The sequence below is a fragment of the Nicotiana tabacum genome, chromosome 1 (assembly GCF_000715075.1).
Source record: "Nicotiana tabacum cultivar K326 chromosome 1, ASM71507v2, whole genome shotgun sequence".
NCBI lineage: Eukaryota > Viridiplantae > Streptophyta > Magnoliopsida > Solanales > Solanaceae > Nicotiana > Nicotiana tabacum.
Window position 1 is genome coordinate 127863883 of NC_134080.1, and position 24430 is coordinate 127888312.

General features: G+C 37.2%; 1 pseudogene; it reads right to left on the reverse strand.

Moving 5' to 3' along the window:
- Window positions 1–805: 805 nt before the first annotated feature.
- Window positions 806–24430, reverse strand: part of LOC107795819 (uncharacterized) — a 36895-nt pseudogene continuing 13270 nt past the window's right edge.

A 24430-nucleotide genomic window follows, 5' to 3' on the forward strand; every position in this document is an offset into this window, starting at 1 on the left:
GATTGAAGATTCGAGGAGCTTCGGCATGATTCGAGCAAAATGGTTAAGGGATTCGTGGAGAGGGCGGTTAGGTGCTCTAGTGGTGTGAATTTCACGGCCATTGGAGCCGGCGCCGCCGGGTTTACGGCGAGGGAACGGGGTGGCGGCTATTAGGGTTTCTCGTCTCTAAAAGAGACGAGGTTTGATGAGAAATGAGAGGAGGGGGGCCTGGTTTGGGGGGCGGGGTTAGTTTGGACCCTTTATATATGCACGTGAGGGTTGGATCCAGACCGTTCGATCTGATGAGATCAATGGTCTGGATTAATCAAGTAAGTGGAACGACGTCGTTTTGTTTATCCTCAAGACCTATCAGTTTTGGATGGGCACGGGTCGGGTGTGGAAGAATTGATCTGGAGCATTGATCAAGTGAAATCAACGAACCAGATTGAGCATGATGAAACGACGTCGTTTAATTTAGATACAGGTGGACTGGATTTGGGACGGGTATGGGCTGGGTAGGAAGTGCAACTCTTTGGGCCTAAAACTGGCCCAATCCGATTCTTTATTCATTTTTTTGAATTCTTTTCCTTTTCTTCTTTAATTTTCTGATTTAAATACAATTCCTAATTAATTGTAAAATCTAACTACAAATATTAATTAATACTTACAATAATTAACACACAAAATCAAAGAAAAAATGAAAGCACATTTAAATGACAAAATTACAATAATTACGTATTTTTTTGTGATTTTTCTTTTTGTAAAACAAACCTGTTAATTCCTAAATTGAAAAACTAAATCCTAAATGCACATGCAACACATATTACATTATATTATTTTTTGTATTTTTAAATGGATTAATAAAATTACACACGCACATATGCCTATGCAAACAAACAGGAAAACCGTACAATATTTCCTAAAAATAACACATAATTAAAGAAAAGACCTAATTTCGGGAGTTATTTTGGAGTAATTCGTATGAGGCAAAAATCACGTGCTCACAAGCACATTTAAATTTGTTGCAAGCCCGGCAATCACTTGATCCCTCTCTTGATTTTCCTTGATTAGGTTGCTCAAGGAAGGAGAGCCATATGAGATTCCTCCGGTAGTATCCTCTGAATGCCATGTTTGGTTGTGCTTTGCCATTTTGTCCAGGATTTGTGTCACTCTTGCAAACGATTTGTCCATGAAAGATCCGTCAGCTGCATTCTTGGCGATGGCTTGTTTCATGGGATCCAAACCCATATAAAATTTTTCCAACAACATGGAATCCGGAAAACCATGGTTTGGAGACCTCACCAAGTATAATTTGAAGCGATCCCATGCCTTATGCAATTGCTCTCCCTGTATCTGCTTGAAGAAGAAAATCTTATCCCGCAACTCAGACTTTTTTCTTTGCGGGAACCACTTGGACAAAAACGCCCAGACAAGTTCGGGCCAAGAATGGATAGAGTTGGGTGGCAGATTCTGGAGCCATTTCCTCGCATCCCCAGGTAGAGAATACTTGAAGCATCTCAACCTCAGGGAATCGTAAGAGACATTGTTTTGTTTGTGCATTGCACACACACCCAAGAAATTCCTAAGGTGTTGTGTTGGATCATCATCTGTGGAGTTTCTGAAAAATCCTTCTACCTTGAGCATCAGAATTAGACCGCGTTCCACTTTAAATATTGCAGCTCCAACAGCTGGCGGTACAATGGCGTTAGTATCCTCAATGTACTCCTCCATGCCTACAAAAGGATTCTCTCCCATTTCTGTCTCCGCATCATCACCATATTCAGACATGTTTTCCTATCAACACCAAGCAAAGCAAGCAAAGTGTGATGGAATAGAAATAGATGTTAAGTAAAGTACACACTAAATAGTAATTTCAAAACCGTATTCCCCGGCAATGGCGCCAAAATTTGATACACTCAAATTACACTTTAATGAAAGTGTAAGGCGGTCGGTGTCAAATATAATAACCCAACAAGGTTGGGGTCAAATCCCACAGGGAATAGGTGTGAAAAGGTTACTCTTATAGTGTGTTGCTCGACTAAAGTCGTATCTCTATTCGGTTAACAATAACAAGAGAATGGTTTATAGTAACAAGAGTATGAATTGAGTTTGTTTGGAAGTATCAACTAATTGGAATATTTATAGAGTAATTAATTGGATTAAAGAAACCAAGATTGTGTCCCCTTTAATGGAGTGTAATGCTTATCGGTGTTAATATGATATATTTCTAATGGAAGGTTCTTTTGATATGCAAAAGATGTCTAAGTGACTACCCAATATTTCCCAATAGTTGAGTAGTATTTCCTCTTTATAATTTTCCCAAATATAAAAGAGTTGCAATTTAGAACCATCAATATATTCCAAGTAAAACCCACTTATTCCTAAGCGATTCTATTAAACAAGGTTTAAAGCCTTGAGTCATTGATATTTACTTCTGCCAAATTCTAACCCATTTTCCCAAGCAAAGCAAGAATTTAATGGCACTTTTTAATGTTTGCAACCACCAACAATAAATGAAGAATGAGAAGTAAATAAATATCAACCAACCATTATATATATATTCAATGTTAAACACACATTAGCATAACACCCATTTAGGGTCCACAACCTTAGTATTTAAAGTTAGCTACTCATACTACAATACAAAAACCAAAGAGTATTTAATGTCATAAAAGCTTACGAAGTAGAGAATCTTCACCCAAAAGATTCCAAAAGTGAGGAATATTAATGTCTTGGAATGTGGTTCAAAGACTAGACAAGATGAGCCCACAAAGACATCATAAAACTATTTATAGTGGACTCAAAATCGGGACAGAAAACGGACAAAAATACCCTTTCAGGTCTGATATGCGATCACATTCTTGTCGCAGAGCACGTATGAGGTCCGCATCTTGAACATCCTCATCGCAGACTGGAACCCTAGTTTACAGGTCTTCTTCGCATTCCAATTTTGCGGATTGCATTGCAGAATTGCGATCGCATTTTGCATCGCATCTTCGTCCTTCAGTGATCTTCATAGTTGGTTTGCTGTTCACTCTGCGGCTCGCAAGTTGGTTCTGCGGTCGCATAATGGACCGCATTCTTGACTTGAGATTTAACCCAGATCTCTGCTTTTGTCTGCGATTTGACGTGCATTCTGCGGCTCGCATGTCTGATCTGCGATCGCATAGTGTATCGCAGACCAGCATTTTTGCTACATTTTGCTCTTTTCTTGTCTTTTTGCTTCCATTTCCATGTTCTTGGGTTCTCAGTCCTTATGTACTGTAGAAACAACAAAACTACATAAGTAACGGAGATAATTGCATTAAAACAAGCTAAAATCAAAGCAATTAGTATTGAAATGTACCGAAATTCTCCGACACATCAACACCCCCAACTTAAACTCTTGCTTGTCCTCAAATAACTAAAATAAACTTAGCCTATTCGACTTGGCAAGAAAGAGTCTTGGAGCTTGAGCGATCATATTTCATCCTTGACGGGCGAGTGCTTGGTGAGCCATTGCAAAATTATTAATTCCTTGATGTATGAGACATGAAATCTGAAGCTTCTTGCTTTCAAAGAATCAAAACTTGAAAGTTACATCCTTTAAAGAATTAACGGATAAATTCCTTGAGGATTAGCCGGAGTCGACTTTTGAAGCTGGTATACATATCTGACATTTTGACTTTACAGCACTGTATGTTGTCATCAAAACATATATATCTCAAGCTAGGAATGTCCAAATCATGAACTGTCTGCGCCAGTGGAAACTCAGAGATAATGAAATCCTAAAGATATCATAGAAGAATTCATAGTAGATTGTCCGCAGAAACTTTCTGAACTTGACCCATCTGTCTGCGAAATTGCTTTTCAGCTTTGCGCGCTTTGGTGGGAAAATTCATATCTCGAGTTAGGAGACTCAAAATTGGGATCCGTTTGCGCCATTAGAAAGTATACTCATAGAGCTAGAAACGTATGAGTTTCGTGGCAGAATGTCTTTCGAGCTGGAAATAGAAAATTCTCAAAGTCTACCTAGCTGCAGTAACTTTCAGATTCGTGTAGTTCCGACAACAAAAATTGTATCTTGAGCTAGGAGCCTCCGAATCGCAAACGGATTGTGTTGTTGGAGACTAGACATCCAAATCTACAAATATAAAATGTTTGGGGTAGAACGTCTTCCGGATGGACCGCAATAATTTTCCAAAATTGATCTCGTCCTCCGTTGAGCTCGCTTCCCATCTCTATGCTCTCTGAGTTGTCCTATGAATGTTGTTGTTTTCTTGAAATTGACTTTATAGTCTTGAATATAGTAACTTTAGCTATTGTGCTTCACAAATCTTATCTCTTTATTTATTTCTTTTGCAGACTTGAAAAGAAGTTCAACGAGTCCAGATATCAGTCTGAGATGTCATACAAGATGCAGAGTCACCCCTTCACCAATTGTTGCACTTGATTTGTTGACGGTTTTGAAGTTTATCAATGGAGGCTCCCGTAGTGATTGAAGGATTTTCAAGAGAGATGACTTTTCAAATATGGGACCTTCAACCAACACTTGGACAAGATAAGAAAACTATCATGCTCGAGGCTTAACAACAAGATACACGGTCAAGAGATCATCACAACTACTGAATGCGAGAGACATACATCGAGAATGACATTAAATGTGTAGACATCATACACTTGGAAAAACATTCAAGACGCGTCAGCAACAAAGCATAGTTTACGATCATTTTGTATAGGATAATGTCTAATTTCTTTCGTCTCCACATTTTTGGGTGTATCAACTTTTGTATCATTGAAGCAATAAAATATCTTTTACACTTCAGCACAAATTGTCTTCTTTCTCGTATTTATATATGCCTCTGTACTTGAAAGATTTAATGTGATGATCCCATAAGCCAAACTTTTTCTTTTTTAAACTCATGCGACTAAACTTAGAATGAAACTCTAAGCTGCCTACGTACCTCGGTGAAGAGGATCAAGTCATAACATAGTTCGAAGGGATGAGTTTTTTTTTTGGTCTTGACTTTTGCCTAGGCCGCCTCTTTCGAGATTTTCAACCTAGCAGACTTTTTTTGGCCCGTACATAGTTTAGACTCATGCGGGCCAGGAGTGTAGCAACGTGCAGTTTAAGCTAATGCATCAAGGAGCGTCATGACTTGCAGTTTAGGCTCGTACGTCGAGGAGCATAACAACATGCAGTTTAGGCTCGTGCATTAAGGAGCTTCATGACTTACAGTTTAGGCTCGTGCGTCGAGGAGCATAGTTGACTTTCATGGGAAGTACTGCTTCAGAAATTTTCCGTTGATTGGACTAACTCTGAGACCATCCTTATCGATAATTTTATATGCGCCACTTGAATAGGTTTCCTTCACAACATATGGCCCATCCCATTTTGAGGTAAACTTGTCACCTATGTGTTTGTTAAGGATTATGGGTCATCGAACAGCTAGGACTAAGTCTCCCACTTGAAATGATCATGGCCGCACTTTCTTGTTGAAGGCTCTAGCTAGTCGAGCTTGATAGCATTCCAATTTTTGTTGCGCTTCCAATCTTTTCTCATCCAATGCCTCTAACTCTGCTAGGAGAAGTTGAGCATTCTCTTCAAATGTGAGTCCTTTTTGGATTGCGATCCACAATGATGCAATTTGTTGCTCTAACGGAAGGATTGCTTCCACGCCATATACCAAAGAGTAAGGCGTTGCTTCTGTAGCAATTCTGAAGGTTGTCCGGTATGCCCACAAAGCTTCACCAATTCTCTCATGCCAGTCTCTCTTGTTCTTTGCAATAACTTTCTTCAAAAGGTTACCAAACGTCTTGTTAAAAGCTTCAGCAAGGCCGTTGGCAGGTGCATTATATATTGAAGACTTATGTTGTTTGTTTGAACTTCTCGCATAGACTCTTCACGAGCTTGTTTTCAAATGGCGTTCCATTATCAGTGATTATGTATCTTGGTATGTCGTACCTAAAAATTATATATGACTTGATAAAATCGACAACGGTTTTCTTTTTCACCTCCTTGAGTGGAACAGCTTCCGCCCATTTAGAGAATTAGTCTGTAGCGGCCAATATGTACATCTGTCCGTTTGATGACTTTGGAAGTGGTCCAACAACGTCAAGTCCCCATGCATCAAAAGGCCATGAAGCTACAGTTGGGTGAAGAGGCTCTGGAGGTTGGTGGATGTAGTTGTCATGAAATTGACACGCTTGACATCTTTTGGTATGATCCATGCAGTCCTTCACCATTTTCGCCCAGTAGTAGCCCATCCTCTTGATGGGAAAATAGAGCTTGGGACCAGATTGGTGTGATCCATATGAGCCAGAATGTGCTTCCTCCATCGCTTGACAGGCTTCTTCTTTGTCAAGACATCGCAAGAATGGTCCTTCAAAAGAGAGGTGAAACAATGTCCCCTTATAGAAGATGAATCATTGGTGCTCTTCGCTTGATGTCTATTCTTTGTCGCGGATCTTCAGGTAACTTTCCATGTTCAAGGTACTCTATCAGTGGTTGCCTCCAATCTTCTTCTTCAATCACTCGAACAGACATATGATGGCTTTCGTTGACTTGAAGATCCATAAGTCTAGGAATAACCCATCGATGACACACATATACCTTTGTTGACTCATTCTCTCCAAGTGCCATCGTCGTGGCCAAGTTAGCCAAAGCATCAGCCTTGCGATTTTCTTCTCTTGGGACGTGGTTTAAGAACACTCTGTCGAATTTTTCAGGTAAACCCAGAAGTGTATTCATGGTATGACAATAGATCTTCCTTCTTTACCTCGTAACTCCCCAAAAGTTGGTTGATGATCAGCTTAGAGTCGTCGTAGATCTCCAACTGTAGAATCTTCATTTCTAATGCCATTTCGAGACCGACGATCAAAGCTTGGTACTCTGCAGCATTGTTGGAGCATGTTTCACCTAAAAGAAAGGAGAATGGCAAGACTTGTCTTTATGGAGAGATCAACACAACACCTTCCCCCGCACCATTACGACGTGCAGATCCATCAAAGAACATTGTCCATGGTGGCAATTCTTCGATGAACAAAATGTCTTCATCTGGAAACTCATCCGAAAGCTCCCATTCTGCCGAATGAGAGTAATCAGCCAGAAATTTGGCTAGTGCTTGTCCTTTCACAGCTTTTTGAGGTGTGTATGTGATCTCATATTGGTTAACATTATGGACCATCTTGCTAGGCGTATAGAAAGAACAGGTCGATTCATCACAAACTTCACGGGATCTGCTCGAGAGATGAGTTTGATGGTGTATGCTTCAAAATAATGCCTTAGCTTATTTATTGCATAAAGTAACGCTAAACATATTTTCTTAACAGGCGTATAGTTCAACTCAGCTCCTATCAGAGTTCGACTAAGGTAGTACAAGGCTTGTTCCTTTCCTTCCTCATTCTCTTGAGCAAGTAGTGCTCCAAGTGAACGTTCCTGTGCTGCGATGTGGAGTATCAATGGCTTCCCAAGCATTGGCTCCCTTAACACAGGTGGATTCAGCAAGTATGTTTTGATGCTTTCAAAAGCATTTTGACATGACTGATCCCAATGAAAAAAGATATCCTTCCTCAATAGATGATTGAAGGGTTGACACCGTCCGGCTAGATTAGAGATAAACCTCCAGATGAATGCTAAGTTTCCTTGGAGACTTCGAAGCTCCCTCAAGTTCTTTGGCTTGCGCATTTTCTAAATGGTGTCAATCTTTGCAGGATCAACTTCAATTCCACGATGACGCACAATGAAGCCAAGAAACTTTCTTGAGGTAACTCCAAATGCACACTTGAGTGGATTCATCTTCAGGTCGAATTTTCTTAACCTTTCAAAAACAATTCGAAGGTCTTCAAGGTGGTAACGCCTACTCTTCGTCTTCACCAATAAGTCATCAACATAGCATTCAACCCTCTTATGAAGCATGTTGTCAAAGATATTTTGCATCGCGCGTTGGTAGGTTGCACCAACATTCTTCAGACCGAAGGGCATCACTTTGTAGCAATATATCCCTTTTGGAGTTCGGAAAGCAGTACACTCTTCATCTTTTGGAGACATTCTGATTTGATTGTATCCAGAAGGCCCATCCATGAATGACATAGCTTCATGCCCTATTGTAGCATCAACCATGAGTTCAATAATTGGTAGCGGGAAGTCATATTTTGGAAATGCCTTATTTAGGTCTCAAAAGTCAACACAAATGCGTATTTGACCATTCTTCTTCTTGGCAGGTACAATATTCGATATCCATGATGGGCACTTCACCTCTTGAATAAATCTTGCCTCGATAAGCTTGTTAACTTCGACTTCAATTTGTGATACAAGCTCGGGTGGAAACATGCGTTGTGATTGCTTCACAGGGCATGCTCCGCTTTTGATCCTTAAATGATGAACAACCACCTTAGGACTAAGACCAGGCATTTCTCTATACGACCAAGCGAAGACATCTTTGTACTCGGTCAACAACTTGGAGTATTCCTCCTCCTCTTGAGGCGTAAGCAGTGCACTAATGAAGGTGAGGCGTGGATCTTTCGGAGTACCTAAATTGAGTTCCTTAAGCTCATCCACAGTTGATTGCCCGCCATCTTCTAGTTGAGGGAGAGCCTCATGTACTTCATCATCGACATTAAGGCATGGGCTATCTTCCACAGTTATGTGATAGGATGTTTCCACAAAGTCTGACTTTTCTCTTTGACTTCCTTGGATGGTCGGCATGGCTTCTTTCTCTTTCTTTGCTTCTTTATGAGACTAGCAAGTGTAAACAATGGTTATCTTTTGCACCTTCAGCGGACCATCTGTGGATATCGATAGAATAGACTTCCTCTTCATACGTGATGGGAAAGCACTACAAATTTCTTTGTCAGCAACAATTTCAAAATGATCCCGTTCCTCATGGACTTGCTCCTTGTATTTTGATAGTATCTTTTTTGATAGAGACTTCCTTGTGGTCCCTAGGCGACAAAAGATAGAGATCTTTGAGGTAGTGGAAACTTCTTTTAGATGTTTGGAAGATACATGTTCACCTTTGTGAGTTAGCCTTTCAAACACTGAGACCGGAGGGGTTGAGCCTCCAATGTGATCAAATATTGAAGCCCGTTGTTTTATTTTCTTGCCCTTAACTTCCTTCATCTCCTCTACCAAGGAGTATTGTGATGAAGCTATCTCTTTGCTTCTCTTTGATGAAATTCGAAGAGGCTCTGCCAAACTGAACCCCAACCCAAACTTTGGAGTGGCGACGTAGTGCCCTTGCTTTCTCAACTTCATTTGATACTCATTGATCCCATGTATCTTTTCACCAGTGACTTCGTCTTTGAGTTCTCCTAGTTGTGATGGATTGGAGAAGTCATAACCATACTTTTCAAGCAGTATGAAGGCCTTAGGATCATAGTGCCCTTTTATTTTATCAGCTTGAAGATTGCCTTTAGCAGACTCACCCATCACTGATGGGATTTGTGCAACTGGGATAGTAATATGCTCCTTGAAATGTTGGATATCTTTGTGACTCATTTGCTTCTTTGGGTTACATTCATGTAGCAAAGGGTGCCCTTTCGTTCGATGCTCACGTGGAACATAGCGAAAAACCAGATGCTCTTCAGTCTTTGTCTGTATGTCACCTTCAGATGATGATATCTTAATGGAGACTTCTTTCGTTCCCTTCTTAGGCAGCTTGGTGGTAGTCCATTGAGCCTCATTTTCCTCTTCTGACTTAACACCAGCTTCATCATCTGATGATGGTTTCTCCACTTTCAGTTCACAAGAATCCAGGTAGAATTTTGCGTCTGCAAAGTATGACTCCATCTCAGTGAAAGACTTGATGTCTGCATCAATTTTGACTATCTCACCATCTCTTCTGTACTTCAGACATTGATGCAAAGTAGATGATACCACCCCATTCTCATGAATCCAAGGACGTCCAAGCAAAAAGTTGTATGATGTTTTAGCATCTATAACATGAATCAGGGTGTTTGAATTCATCTCACCAATGGATAATCCTACGTGGATCATACCTATGGCTCGTTGTCCTCCTTGGTTAAAACCTTGGATTGTTAGGTTACTTTTGGATAGCTCATAGATAGAGATCCCAAGCTTTTTTAGCACCATCTTTAGCATGATGTTGACAGCCGAAACATCATCAACAAGTATGCAATTGAGATGTTGTTCCCAAATGGACCCTACAACAAACAAAGGTGTGTTATGTGGCTTAGACCCCAGCAGTAAGTCATCATTTGTGAATGAAATTTTTCCACAACATGTTATAACTTTTCTGTCATCATGATGTTCATGTGTTTTCATTGGAGCAAGCTCATCGTTGCTTTCCTTCATTTCGTCAGTACTAGAAACTACATGAGTTGCACTAACGTGACATCCATGAAGGAATTTTCTCAGAAAGAATTCATGCAATGTGATGGGCTTTTCGGAACTTCGGCAATAAGGCACTATTAATCTTCTTGCTAGTAGAAGATTTGATATTTCTTGGTGATTGTAGCCTATCTGCATTGCTTATCATCGCTCTTTAATTAGGAGTTCGTAGCCTCAAAACTGCCTGATGTTTTCTCTTCTTGTGAGTGACTAGAATCCAAACCTCATCGTCTTTGTCTTTGGAGTGATTGTCTAGATCTAGTGAACCTTCAAGAGTTTTCCTTGGAAGATCAAATTCAACGGGCTCGAAACCTCCAAATTGTAAGAAGGAAGTGCTTGACACGTTATGCAACTTTGAACACTTCTTTTCCTTGAACGCGATACTTGCATGATTTGCTTCTGTTGTTTCATCCATGTCTATAATGATTTTTCCTTCACTTACAAGAGCCATAAGTTTTTCCTTTAAGACGAATCATTTCTCTGTAGGGTGGCTAATGACGCGATGAAACTTGCAGTATTTTGGATTGCCAACTTTGCCAATTTTCTCTGGCCTTTTTGATTCAGGGAGATCGATGACTTTCTTGTCCAGCAGTTCATCAAGGATTGTGGGTACGTCTGAATCTGTAAATAGATAAACCTTCGCCTCTAATTCCTTCAAGGTGGGACGACGCTTCTTCCTCTTTGGGATATTGACTCAGGGTCTTATCCTCCTTCACTTTTTTATTAGTAGTGACCTTCATAGAAGTTGCTTTTACCACCATTGATTCTTTGGTTTGGTTCTTTGATGCAACATTTTTCTTGAACTCCTTTTGATCAGCAAATGGAGATGCATTTCCATGACTTGCGATGCTTAACTCCTTGTCGTGCGCTCGTGTTGCAAGTTCTTCAAAAGATCGCGGTTTGATCCATTGTAGGATGTACAAAAGGCCCTAGTGTATTCCTTGAATGCACATCTCCACAGCAGATATCTCTGAAAGGCGATCTTTGTAGTCCAAACTTAACGCTCTCTAACGATTAATGTAATCCACCACGGGCTCGTCCTTCCTTTGCTTGGTGCCTTTCAACTCTATCATGCTTACAGTTCTTCGGGTACTGTAAAAACGATTGAGGAATTCCTTCTCAAGTTTCTCCCAGCTATCAATGGACTCGGGCTCCAAGTCAATATACCAGTCAAATGCGTTCCCTTTCAGAGAACGAACAAATTTTTTATAAAAAGGTCACCATGCTGGAAAATATTTTTACAAAAAGGTCACCATGCGTTCCAGCATTGCTACAAGTCTCGACAAAGTGGGTAATATGTTGTCTTGGGTTCCCTTTGCCATCAAATTGATGTAGCTTTGGTGGTTGATAATTGGTTGGCATGGTTAAACAATCAATCCTCTTAGTATAAGGCTTAGAGTAGTACAACGAACTTTGCGATGGCCCGCCATATTGAGCTCTGACGGTGTTTGTTATCATGTCTTGCAATTGTTGGACAGATAATGCCGCAACTGAAGTAGATTGTTTTTCCTTTTGAATGTTTAACTTTGCAAATGATTCCTCAACAGCTGTTTTCTAGGAGGTGAAGGCAGGTGAATGAGGTGGGACATGGCTCGATTCTCCAGGAGCATAGGCCTCCAATTTGTTCATGAGTTGAGCGATTTGAAGGTCTTTGTCTTCAATAGATTTCTTCAAGACCTCTATAGTCTGTTCCATCATGGCAAACTTTTCGTCCACATTAGTTGCGTCAGTCACCAAGGCATTGACTTTCGTTGAAACTGAAGAATCCACCAAATCCTCAAATCCGCCAAGGTTTGAGGCTGTTTGAGAAAGTTCGTCAAACATCGAGAATGGGGTGTTGCCCTTAGAGATTGCGGTTGCGAACGTCATACGAGATCTGCTTTTCTTTGCCATCTCCAAGGAGGCGAAGTATTCGGATCCATTCAAGCCACTTGACTTGAACTTTCTTCGAGTCATTGGGCCAACATGACTGAGCTCAACGGATGTGGCAACAGTAGCATTTTTGCATGAAACATCACATTTGCGGAAGTCCATTGTAGCAGTAGATATGAAATTTGTAGTTTTCAACTTGAAAGAAGGAGAGATGAAGGGCAGAATTGGTCCCACTGGGCGTGCCAAAATTGTTTCGCAACAAACTTTTGTAAGCTGAAAAATAAACTGCAACAAAAATAGTATAAAGAAAAAGAGATATTATTGATAAATATTTGTGAGTACAATTCTATATATCCCTTGATTCTCCTCTCTAAAATTCTCCAAGATTCGAGGGCTTGAGAAGCGTCTTTCTCGAATGTAGGATGATGCGGACCTCCTTGTGATATATTTAATCGCCAAGAACGTCGAGTAGCACTTTGTTGTTACAGGTTGATCTCCGGGAAGAACTCCGTTGATCACTCCTTTGTCGAAGAACTAAGCACTTGATGATTGATCTCTCTATTTGTGGATACCTTCACTAATTGCAGAGTGTTCTTCTCCAACTCTGAATGTCCCCTGAGAGTTATGTATCCCCTCTGTTTATAGTTGTAGAGGATGGACAGTCCAGCTACATAAGAACTCTCTTCCTTGATTTTGATTGGCCCATGTCATTTTAGCCATTTGGCAACTTGTGGTTGGTTCTTACTTTTTGACTTGGATTGCCACATCATTTAACACGTGGCATCATCTTGTTGGCTTTGGGTTTGACTGGATATGCCATGTCACTTGACACATGGCATGAGTCTGGGTCTTAAGATGAAATGGACCTTGGGCTTGAAAATAATAAAATGGACTAATTTAACTTGTAAAACCCAAATTAATTATTTAACCCAATTGAATTTAATCTAAATTTTGTATGGATTAGACCCAATAAATTTTATATGTCTACAGAATCATCCCAAGAAATTTTTTCTTTTTAAGGAAATTAAAGAAAAAACAAAATACAATTCTTTAAAAGAAAGAAATTGGCATCTATATCCTTAATTAACGAGTCATAAGCTGCATTTATTATAAAAAGTGGAGTGGTGATGTATGGAACAACGTTCTGAGGAAAAAAGCACTGCACCATCATTAAGGATACGGAGAAGGGTCGAATATATTCATGTACTATGAAAAAATATTTAAAAATATCCTTCGTTATACTATTTGGTCATCTTAGCCTCTATCGTTATATTATATCATTCAAATATACCCCTCAATTAGACAGACTGTTAAAGAGTACAACAACAACAACAACAACCTAGTATAATCCCACTAGTGGAGTCTGGGGAAGGTAGGGTGTACGGAGACATTACCCCTATCTTGGGATAGAGAGACTGTTTCCAAATAGACGTCTGGGGAGGGTAGGGTGTACGGAGACATTACCCCTATCCTGGGATAGAAAGACTGTTTCCAAATAGACCCTCGGCATCCTTCCCTCCAAGAAATCTCCACCTTGCTCTTGGGTGACTCGAACTCACAACATCTTGGTTGGAAGTGGAAGTTGCTTACCATCAGAGCAACCCCTCTTGTTTCATCAGAATTAAAGAGTGTCACTCCAAATTAAAATACCCGGTTCAATACTAAGATAACCCCAATTAGACTCATACCCATCCGCTTAAAAACAGCCCTATCCAATTAAACCCCTCATATTACTATAATGATTTCGTTAGCAGCCAAACCAACAACATACTTTAATAGGTCACTATGTTCATGTAAATATAGGCTTTAATCTTTATATCTTGCGTCTGTTTTTGGCACGTTTTGTTTTCCTCTTTTTGAGTACTAGACGCAGTGATGATTTTCAATTTTTATGCTAACAACGTTGAGACAATCCACGGGTGATTTTGCAGGTATGACGTGGTTGCCTTCTACTTGTCTGATAAAAATGCAGACTTGAGCCTCAAAATTCTTGTAATCGAACCCGAGTCCTCTTGTTCTTGGAAATCTATTTATGTTTGGTTTAAATTTTAGCCCAAGCTTCATGCCAAAAGAATGAGATGTCAGAGAAGATGGGTGGCTTTTCTTCTTCAATAAGGTCATGATTTCAAAACCAAATTACTTGGTTGATAGATATATGGATAGAAAATTTTCTGATTTTATGTAAACCCAAAATCAATCTATATATACAATCGTTTCTGTTATAATGGGTAAGGAGTAAGAAAAAAAAAAGTAGAAGAATTAAAGGAAAAGGAAATGGAAAAGAGAAGAGGAAAATTAGAGAAGATGTTCATGAAAGTTGATTCCACTCATTTAGGGTTTTTTTTTTTATAAAAAGAGCTGACTTGGGTCGGGTTATGGGTAGAGGGGAATTGAATCAGGTAAAAAAAGGGGATGGGTCTCTTTAATCCACGTGGTATTCCGTCCAAGGAAGGGGTATATTTGAATGATAGTATAATGGTATGGGTCGAAATAACCAAATAGTATAACAGAGGATATTTTTAAACCTTTTTCGATAGTACAAGATATACTAATGTTAGTAGAGGGCAATAAAAATATAGCATAAGAGTTTATTTGTTTCCAAATTAAAATTTAAACTCTTACCAAGCTTGGATCTATTGTAGAGGTGCAAGATGTAGGCAAATTCTTAGCCGACCTCTTAAACAAAAGGAAAAAAGAAATATTAAAGCAATCAAAACTGCTTATTAATTAAGCGTGTTGTATATCTTACTAAAACGAAAAAGACAATGAGACTCACATGTAAATTAACGACTCTGTTATACTCATCTTGAATATCTGAAGTACCAGAGATTGTCTTCCTGCATACATCATGAAGTGCTTGAGTTCCAATTGCATAGATATAAATCAATAAGACGAACATCATTTAATTTCTTAAGTGATCACTTAATGCATAGCAAGAAGAGCTCACGTGTTAATGAAGAAGCCTGCATCCGCAACGCACTTTACTCTCGCATCAACAGGAAAGAAGGATTTGAACTTGTCACAGTTGTAGCCAATCCTCCAGTTAAAGTTCCGCTTAGGATTGCCTGATCACGTATTACATTTTGATTTTTCAAGATGTAGCCAACTGGGAAAAATCTTGTAAAGGATGAAATAGTAGTATGTGACTTGTCTTATGCTGTATATATGGGGTTAGAGAGTGAATTCAGTTCTATCTTACATTTTCAGCAGTTTGCATTCCTTTTCTGGATAAATTATTCATAATGGCTCTGAAGATTCTTGCTCCTCTATAATAAAGTTTGGTATCCTAACATAGTTAGACTTTTTCAAATCAGTAAAGTTTTAACTTTTATGTAAAGCAATATAAATAGCACTCAAAATAATTTTCCAACAAATTAAAGAGATATATGTACTACTACTTACAGGGTCAACATCTTCAACATGATCCATCACAATATCTAACCCTCACTCTATTCCAATTGTAAAAGTTTACCAACTCAAATTTTACAATTAGTAACTGCTTAAAATACACATACAAAGAAAAAGAACAATTGTAAATAAGTAACTGAAATATGAGCTTAGTTCACCTGGATTAGTTCTGGGATCGTTATGAAGAATCCCCGAAAACTTAGCTTCTGGCGGCTGCATCTTTGTGGAAGAACCTAAGTCGCTAGTTGAACGACTACGGCAATCCGAGATGCTCTGGCACCAACCACCCCCCTGAAGATATGAATTTATCCAGAGTTATCAATAAGGAAAAGAAAATGAATAAAAGGAAGAAGTAAAAGAAAAAAACTAACATCAATGGTGATGATCCAGCTGTGAAGTCCGCTACCATATCCTGATCAAGATGATATGCCGGGGGGCTCCCATCTAGGCACACTGTTTATGACTCAAAAATAAATAAATTAGTTAGTATACATGTGATTATCTTGTCTCCGTTGCTTAATGTATTATACCTGCGCCTTCAGCAGTGGCACTGTGAAGTATGGTGATGTTGACTATCAGTTCTTGTGGTGGTTGTGCCATAATATCTGTCAACATTGCTGAAAACACCAGCAAAGCTAAGAAAAAGGTTGTCATCCTGCAAACATTCAAACAAACAGTTGTTGGTTCGTGCTTGTAATAATGCATAACGTAAAAAATGTTAGGAATATAGTAGATATGTCCTAGATCCAATCTCATATTTGATTATTTGAACATTTTTTGTGAATGTTATTTAATATAAAAATATATGGCATTTGATATTCTTTTATATATCATAGTTATTATTAATTATTTGATTAATTTGATAAAGTCCTTGATTAAATTTTGAAATTTGTCATCGTGATGGAGATCATGATAATGATAGCAAAGTCTCCTACAATTAATCTAAATTTGTTCTTGATCGTAGGATTATTAATTTGGACATTAGTAATCCGGTTAGATCAATATTTATGTGATCGTCTTTATTGGATAAAGATTAGTTGATCTCATTAAGTAAATCACATAGATAGATGATGCATATAGAGATATGATCATTGAACCGACTCATTGGATAATTCCTAATGGTTAGAATTACCATAAACTGTCAATAGGATATTCTCTTGAAGAATGTGATGTAAGAGTTTCCTTTGACCTGAGATCGTCATAGTAATTGACAAGTTATTTATTGTGCTTTGATACCAGACACCTATGGCCCCAGGGCGATAGTTGAAAGGATATTGGGTACGATTAAATACTTGTAGAATTCGTGATTGATCAAGATGGAATCTGTCAACTCTTGGTAATGAGTTTAACCTCCATGTTATCATGAATTATAAATGATCAAACTAAGACCTTGGCCAGGGCAATTGAATGAAAGAAGAAATGAGTTTCTTAGGTCATTCGATGGTCGATTATATTTGACATGAACACATAGTTGGTCGCCTATTAGGATTTGACAGTTGAACCATATCCTAGGGTGATCCAGAGCTATAAGGACAGAAGGAATTACTACACTATTCTTCTACTGGTTCTTGAGAGTAAATTGTATACTTCATATTATCCGGTCGTTAAGGAGTGTTGCTAGACGCCACCCTTGATTAGTATATTAATGTGATCAATTTACTACCGGTTTAGTATTGAACCTATGGGGTTGCACACTAACGAGTGTTCTGATCTTTGCTAAAGGATTGGTTACTTTATTATTTGTTAATTAAATTAAAGAATTTAATTAGTTAAATAAATTTAGTTATTAGTCCAAATGAAATATTATTATATTCTTTGTTAGCACAGAGGATATAATTAATATTGTGAACAAATTGAAGTTTCTATTTAGAATAGAAAATAAATTATTTTTCTTGGTTGAAATATATTTGAGATATATATAATATGAATTAATATTGATTTATATAAAAGTTATATATATACGAATTTGGAATTGTATAGGAAAAGTCAATAAAAGGACGTATGAATTGAATCCAACCAACTCCAACATTAAGTTGGATTGGTTCGGCAGTCATGTTTAGTTAAAACGTGATTTCCGAATTTCCATACAATTCGATTGTGATTTATTTTGGAATAAAATTTTACCCTAAATAAATTATTACCTCAATCAAATAGGAAAAAGGTTTATAGGTGATGCTATATAAAGGGTGATGGAACAAAAATTTGCACAATTTTTTTCTTGAGAAGAAAACTCACTTTGTGAAAGTGAGAGTGAAATACAAAGCCAAGAGAGAAAATACAATTGCAAGAAAAGTGTTTCTTGTTCTTCTAACATTGAGTTGAGATTTCAACACAATATTTTTCGTTCAATTTTGTTCACGGGTTTCATTGATCAAAGAGTTGATAGCAAGGATCGGTCTCGGTGTGGATATGCATAGACTCTTCGCTCTATCGAAGAAATTTTGAAACGAGACTCTCTTCACCAGGTTTGTCTTTGATCCAATCTTTGACATGTAAATAAATTTTAAATACGAAAAGATCTGCCTAGGATTGTTATTGTCTTCCGCTGCGTGTTACGAACACCTATACGCAATCCTTCAGTGGTATCAGAGCCATGGTTTATTGTGTCTAAAATTTATTTACGAAATATTTTAATATTATATTTGAAGAGTTCAAACCATAATACATGTGTCTTGTGCAATAGTCAAATCATTTGAATGTTGATATTATTTTATTATGGATAAAATATGTATTCATATAACTATTGAGATAGTTCATAACTTGAATTTGAAATTTTGTATTAGATACGATGGGAATCTATAATAGGTTACATGATTCTATTGTTATTTTTAATTGCTATTAGTTCATGAGATGTTAATTAATAATGATATTCTGGCATGAATTATTTTTTTTGTGATATATGTGATATATAGATTAAACATGTTAGAAGAATGTTGAATTTTATTTTTATATCACGTGCTTGTTCATTACATAATTTTAAATTATTTATTACATGTGATGTAAATCAATTTAGGACTAAGCATGTAGACAACTTGAACTAAATTCACATGCTATAAAAGATTTGATCTTCATGTTGTTAAAACTTTATTTTAGTAACAATTCTATCTTACTAAAATTTGAGTTCTTAAATAATAAAATATAAGATATTTTATTATAAGAGTTATCCATCAAGGTAAATAATTTTACTTATTTCTTGTTTATAAGGAGCGACCTGACTACCAGGAGACTTATAGTTTGAGAATATGTTAAAATTATTTATTGATTAGATGTATGGATTGAAAGAATTATTCAATTTTACACTAAACGCCTGGACCACCCGGGGGAGTATAAAATTTAATAAGTTCTTTGCTATCATGATGGTTGAACTCAACTATGCCAATAGGATCGACCTGACTACCAGGGGGCTATTTGACATAGAGCTATTTAAGAAAATTGTATGGGGATACAATTGGTAAGAGTACCTACCTTTAAAATATATGTGAGAAACAACTTGACTTCCAAGGGGCTCATACAATGTTAAAGGATTAATTTACTCCACTAATAGAAATAAAGATTTCGTAAACTATAATGAGGGTAAATAGTTTAAAATAATTAGTGGAAATATTATTTAGATAAAAGTCCATGTCTTTATGATATATGCAAATATGTTCTTATATTATTGCCTTTTCTTTTCTATATTTTACATTTCTCAATATGTCTGTTATATCACTGCGCGAAACACTTGAGACCAACAAGTTGGTAGGACCAAACTTTGATGACTGGTATAGAAATTTGAGAATTGTTCTCATGCATGAAAATCTCATTGATGTGATCGATAAGCCTGCAAAGATAATCCCACCAGAGAATGATGTTCAAGGCACCAAGGTTTATCAGAAATACTTGGAAGAATGCCTTGCTATTAAACACATCATTCTCACTTCTATGAGTTCTGAACTCCCGAGAAAACATCAGAATATGGATTCAATTGCAATCATTGAATATCTTAAGAAGATGGTTGATACACAATTGGACATTGAAAACTCTCCAGTTGTACCCCTTGTCAATTATATGATTGTTCTTACAGAAGAACATGAGAAGTTGGGGTACAAGCTTGGTAAAGAGCTTTATGAAGATTTGATCTTGCAACCAGTATATGATGCTGAATGTTTTCACTGTAAGAAGAAATGACATTGGAAGAGAAACTGCAAGGAGTATCTTGCAACACTAAAGGACAAGAAACAAGGTGAGACATTAATGAAAAATGTTTTCAATGTTTCTTTAGCTACTACTAATTCTTCACTGTGGGTATTAGATACTGGCAGTGGTTATAATAATATGTTGCAAGGGTTCAAGGTAAGTAGGAGGCTAAAGAAAGGAGAAGTTAATCTACAAGTTGGAAATGGTGCAAAAGTTGCGGCCGTAACTGTAGGATCAATTTCTTTAATAATGCCTACGGGCAAAGTACTTATGTTGGATGATTGTTATTATGTTCCTAAATTTGTTTCGAACATAATTTCAGCTTCTATGTTAGACTAACGTGGTTTTCGCATTAATATAGGCAATGGTATTTGCTCTATTTATTATAGTGATAATTTATATGTGAACGGCTATCTCCAACATGACGTTTATGTCTTACCTAATGTGAATGCTAATTCGATTATGCATGTTTCAAGTCTTAAGAGGAAAAGAGATGATCAAGTAAATCATGCATACCTTTGGCATTGTAGGCTTGGTCATATTCGAGAGAAAAGAATTAACAAGTTGTACAAGGAAGGGTACCTTGACAAATATGATTTTGAATCATATCCAACTTGTGAATCTTGTCTCAAAGGAAAAATGACCAAATCTCCATTTACTGGAAGTGGAGAAAGAGCTTCTGAATTATTGGGACTAATTCATACAGATGTGTGTGGGCCCATGAAAATTCAAGCTAGAGGTGGATATTCTTACTTCATCACCTTCACTGATGATATGTCAAGATATGGATTTGTGTATCTTATGAAACACAAGTCTGAATCTTTTGAAATGTTCAAAAGGTTCCGTAGTGAAGTTGATAAGCAGACTGGTAAAAGTATCAAAGTACTAAGGTCTGATAGAGGTGGAGAATATCTTAGTGAAGATTTTACCAGATATCTCAAAGAGAATGGGATTCTCTCACAGTGGACACCTCCACGAACACCACAACACAATGGTGTGTCTGAAAGGAGAAATCGAACCTTATTAGATATGGTGAGATCTATGATGGGGTTCACCGATCTTCCAATAAATTTATGGGGATATGCTTTGGAAGCAGCAACATACTTACTTAATAAAGTTCCCACTAAGTCAGTCTCTACAACACCATAGGAGATATGGAAAGGATGTAAGCCTAACCTTAAACATATTAAAGTTTGGGGTTGTCCAGCTTATGTTAAGAGACTACAGTCTGATAAACTTGACTCAAGATCTGATAAGTGTAGATTCATTGGGTACCCCAAGGAAACAATGGGATATTATTTCTATCACCCATCTGATCATAAAGTGTTTGTGACCAGAGGAGCAACCTTTTTGGAAAGGGAATTTCTTTTAGAAGGAAATTATAATGGAAAAATAGAACTTGATGAAGTTCAAGAAACTAATGAATCAACACAATGTAAAGATCATGAGACCCAAGTTGAAGAACCTTTATTGGATGTTTTGAAGTTGCCAAGGAAGTTTCCATCTTCAACGGTTGAAGTTCAAGAACTAAATGAAGTTCAAGAACAGGTTAATGAACCAGTTCCAAACCAAATTGAACAATAACCAAATCCAACACAAGGTGAACAGGTTATACAAGTACCTCTTAGAAGGGCTACACGAGAACGTCATGTACCAACTAGATTAAATTTAATAGTACAAGATGATGTATCAAATGAGGTTGATCATAATAATGATGACCCTAAGACCTATGAAGAGACTATACAAAGTTCTGATTATGAGAAGTGGCAAAAGGCCATGGAATCCAAAATGGAATCTATGAAGGAAAATAAAGTATGGATTTTAGTTGAACTTTCAAAGGATATAAAATTTATAGGTTGTAAATGGGTTTTTAAGAAAAAGATTGGAGCAGACGGAAAGGTGGAGACCTACAAAGCCCGTCTTGTTGCCAAGGGATATCGCCAGAAAGAAGGAGTCGACTATGACGAGACTTTCTCTCCCGTGGCAATGCTCAAATCAATTCGGATTTTGCTTGCTATAGCAGCATACTATAATTATGAAATATGGCAAATGGATGTGAAAACAACTTTCCTTTATAGTGAGCTAGAAGAGGATGTGTACATGACACAACCTGAAGGTTTCACATCTTCGTCTGATCATAATAAAATTTGTAAGCTACAAAGATCCATTTATGGACTAAATCAAGCTTCTCAAAGTTGGAATATTCGATTTAACAAGACAATTGAAAAGTTCAATTTTGTTAGATGCGAAGAAGAACCGTGTGTATACAAAAAAGTTAGTGGGAGCACAATTATATTCTTAGTGTTGTATGTTGATGATATATTGCTCATAGGGAATGACATACCAGCATTGCAAAGTACCAAGATTTGGCTATCTGAACAGTTTTCCATGAAAGACTTGGGAGAAGAAGCTTATATATTAGGAATAAAGATCTATAGAGATAGATCTAGGAAGCTGCTTGGACTTTCCCAGTCTTTGTACATTGATACCATCTTAAAGAGGTATAACATGGATAATTCCAAAAGAGGTTATCTACCGATAGGCACTGGAATATCTCTCAGTAGGGAGGATTGTCCTAAAACACCTAAAGAGAGAGAACGCATGAGTAGGATCCCATACACTAGTGCAGTGGGAGCTATCATGTATACCATGGCATGTACACGTCCTGATGTAGCTTATGCACTTGGAGTGACTAGCCGATATCAGGCAAATCCTGGTGAGGAACATTGGAAGGTGGTGAAGACCATTCTTAAGTACTTAAGAAGGAGTAAAGACCAATTCCTCATCTATGGGGATTCTGAGTTGAAACTTGAAGGTTATACTGATGCAAGTTTCTTTTCAGATAGAGATGATAGCAAATCTATTTCTAGTTATGTATTCACCTTAAATGGTGGTGCAGTGAGTTGGAAAAGTTCCAAACAAGCTACAGTAGCTGATTCAGTGACTGAAGCAGAATATATAGCAGCTAGTGAAGCTGCTAAGAAAAATGTATGGATAAAAAAGTTCTTAACTGAACTTGGTGTGGTTACTTCAATAGAAAGTACAATTTCATTGTTGTGTGACAACACTGGAGCCATTGCTCAAGTAAAAGAACCAAAATCACACCAAAAATCCAAATACGTTCTGCCAAGGGATCACTTGATAAGAGAAATCATTGAACGTGGAGACATCTAGATTCAAAAGGTTGATGGAAAGGAATGCTCCATACCCACTCACTAAAGCTCACGGTACAAAGGAGTTTGACAAGCACAAGTGAAAATTGGGAATGAAGTATAAGAGCGATTGGCTCTAGCGCAAGTGGGAGATTGTTAGGGATATAGTAGATATGCCCTAGATCGAATCTCATATTTGATGATTTGGACATATTTTTGTGAATGTTATTTGATATAAAAATATATGGCATTTGATATTCTTTTATATACCATAGTTATTATTAATTATTTGATTAATTTGATAAGATCCTTGATTAAATTTTGAGATTTGTCATCGTGATAGAGATCATGATAATGAGAGCAAAGTCTCTTACAATTTAATCTAAATTTGTTCTTGATCGTAGGATTATTAATTTGGACATTAGTAATCCGGTTAGATCAATATTTATGTGATCGTCTTTATTGGATAAAGATTAGTTGATCTCATTAACTAAATCACATAGATAGATGATGCATATAGAGATATGATCATTGAACCGACTCATTGGATAATTCCTAATGGTTAGAATTACCATAAACTGTCAATAGGATATTCTCTTGAAGAATGTGATGTAAGAGTTTCCTTTGACCTGAGATCGTCATAGTAATTGACGAGTTATTTATTGTGCTTTGATACCAGACACCTATGGCCCCAGGGCGATAGTTGAAAGGATATTGGGTACGATTAAATACTTGTAGAATTCGTGATTGATCAAGATGAAATCTGTCAACTCTTGGTAATGAGTTTAAGCTCCATATTGTCATGAATTATAATTGACCAAACTAAGACCTTGGCCAGGGCAATTGAATGAAAGAAGAAATGAGTTTCTTAGGTCATTCGATGGTCGATTATATTTGACATGAACACATAGTTGGTCGCCTATTAGGATTTGACAGTGAACCATATCCTAGGGTGATCCAGAGCTATAAGGAGAGAAGAAATTACTACGTTATTCTTCTACTGGTTCTTGAGAGTAAATTGTATACTTCATATTATCCGGTCGTTAAGGAGTATTGCTAGACGCCACCCTTGAATAGTATATTGATGTGATCAATTTACTACCGGTTTAGTATTGAACCTATGGGGTCACACACTAACGAGTGTTCTGATCTTTGCTAAAGGATTAGTTACTTTATTATTTGTTAATTAAATTAAAGAATTTAATTAGTTAAATAAATTTAGTTATTAGTCCAAATGAAATATTATTATATTCTTTGTTAGCACAGAGGATATAATTAATATTGTGAACAAATTGAAGTTTCTATTTAGAATAGAAAATAAATTATTTTTCTTGGTTGAAATATATTTGAGATATATATAACATGAATTAATATTGATTTATATAAAATATTAATTAATTTACCAATTTGGAATTGGATAGGAAAAGTCCATAAAAGGACGTATGAATTGAATCCAACCAACTCCAACATTAAGTTGGATTGATTCGGCAGTCACGTTTAGTTAAAACGTGAT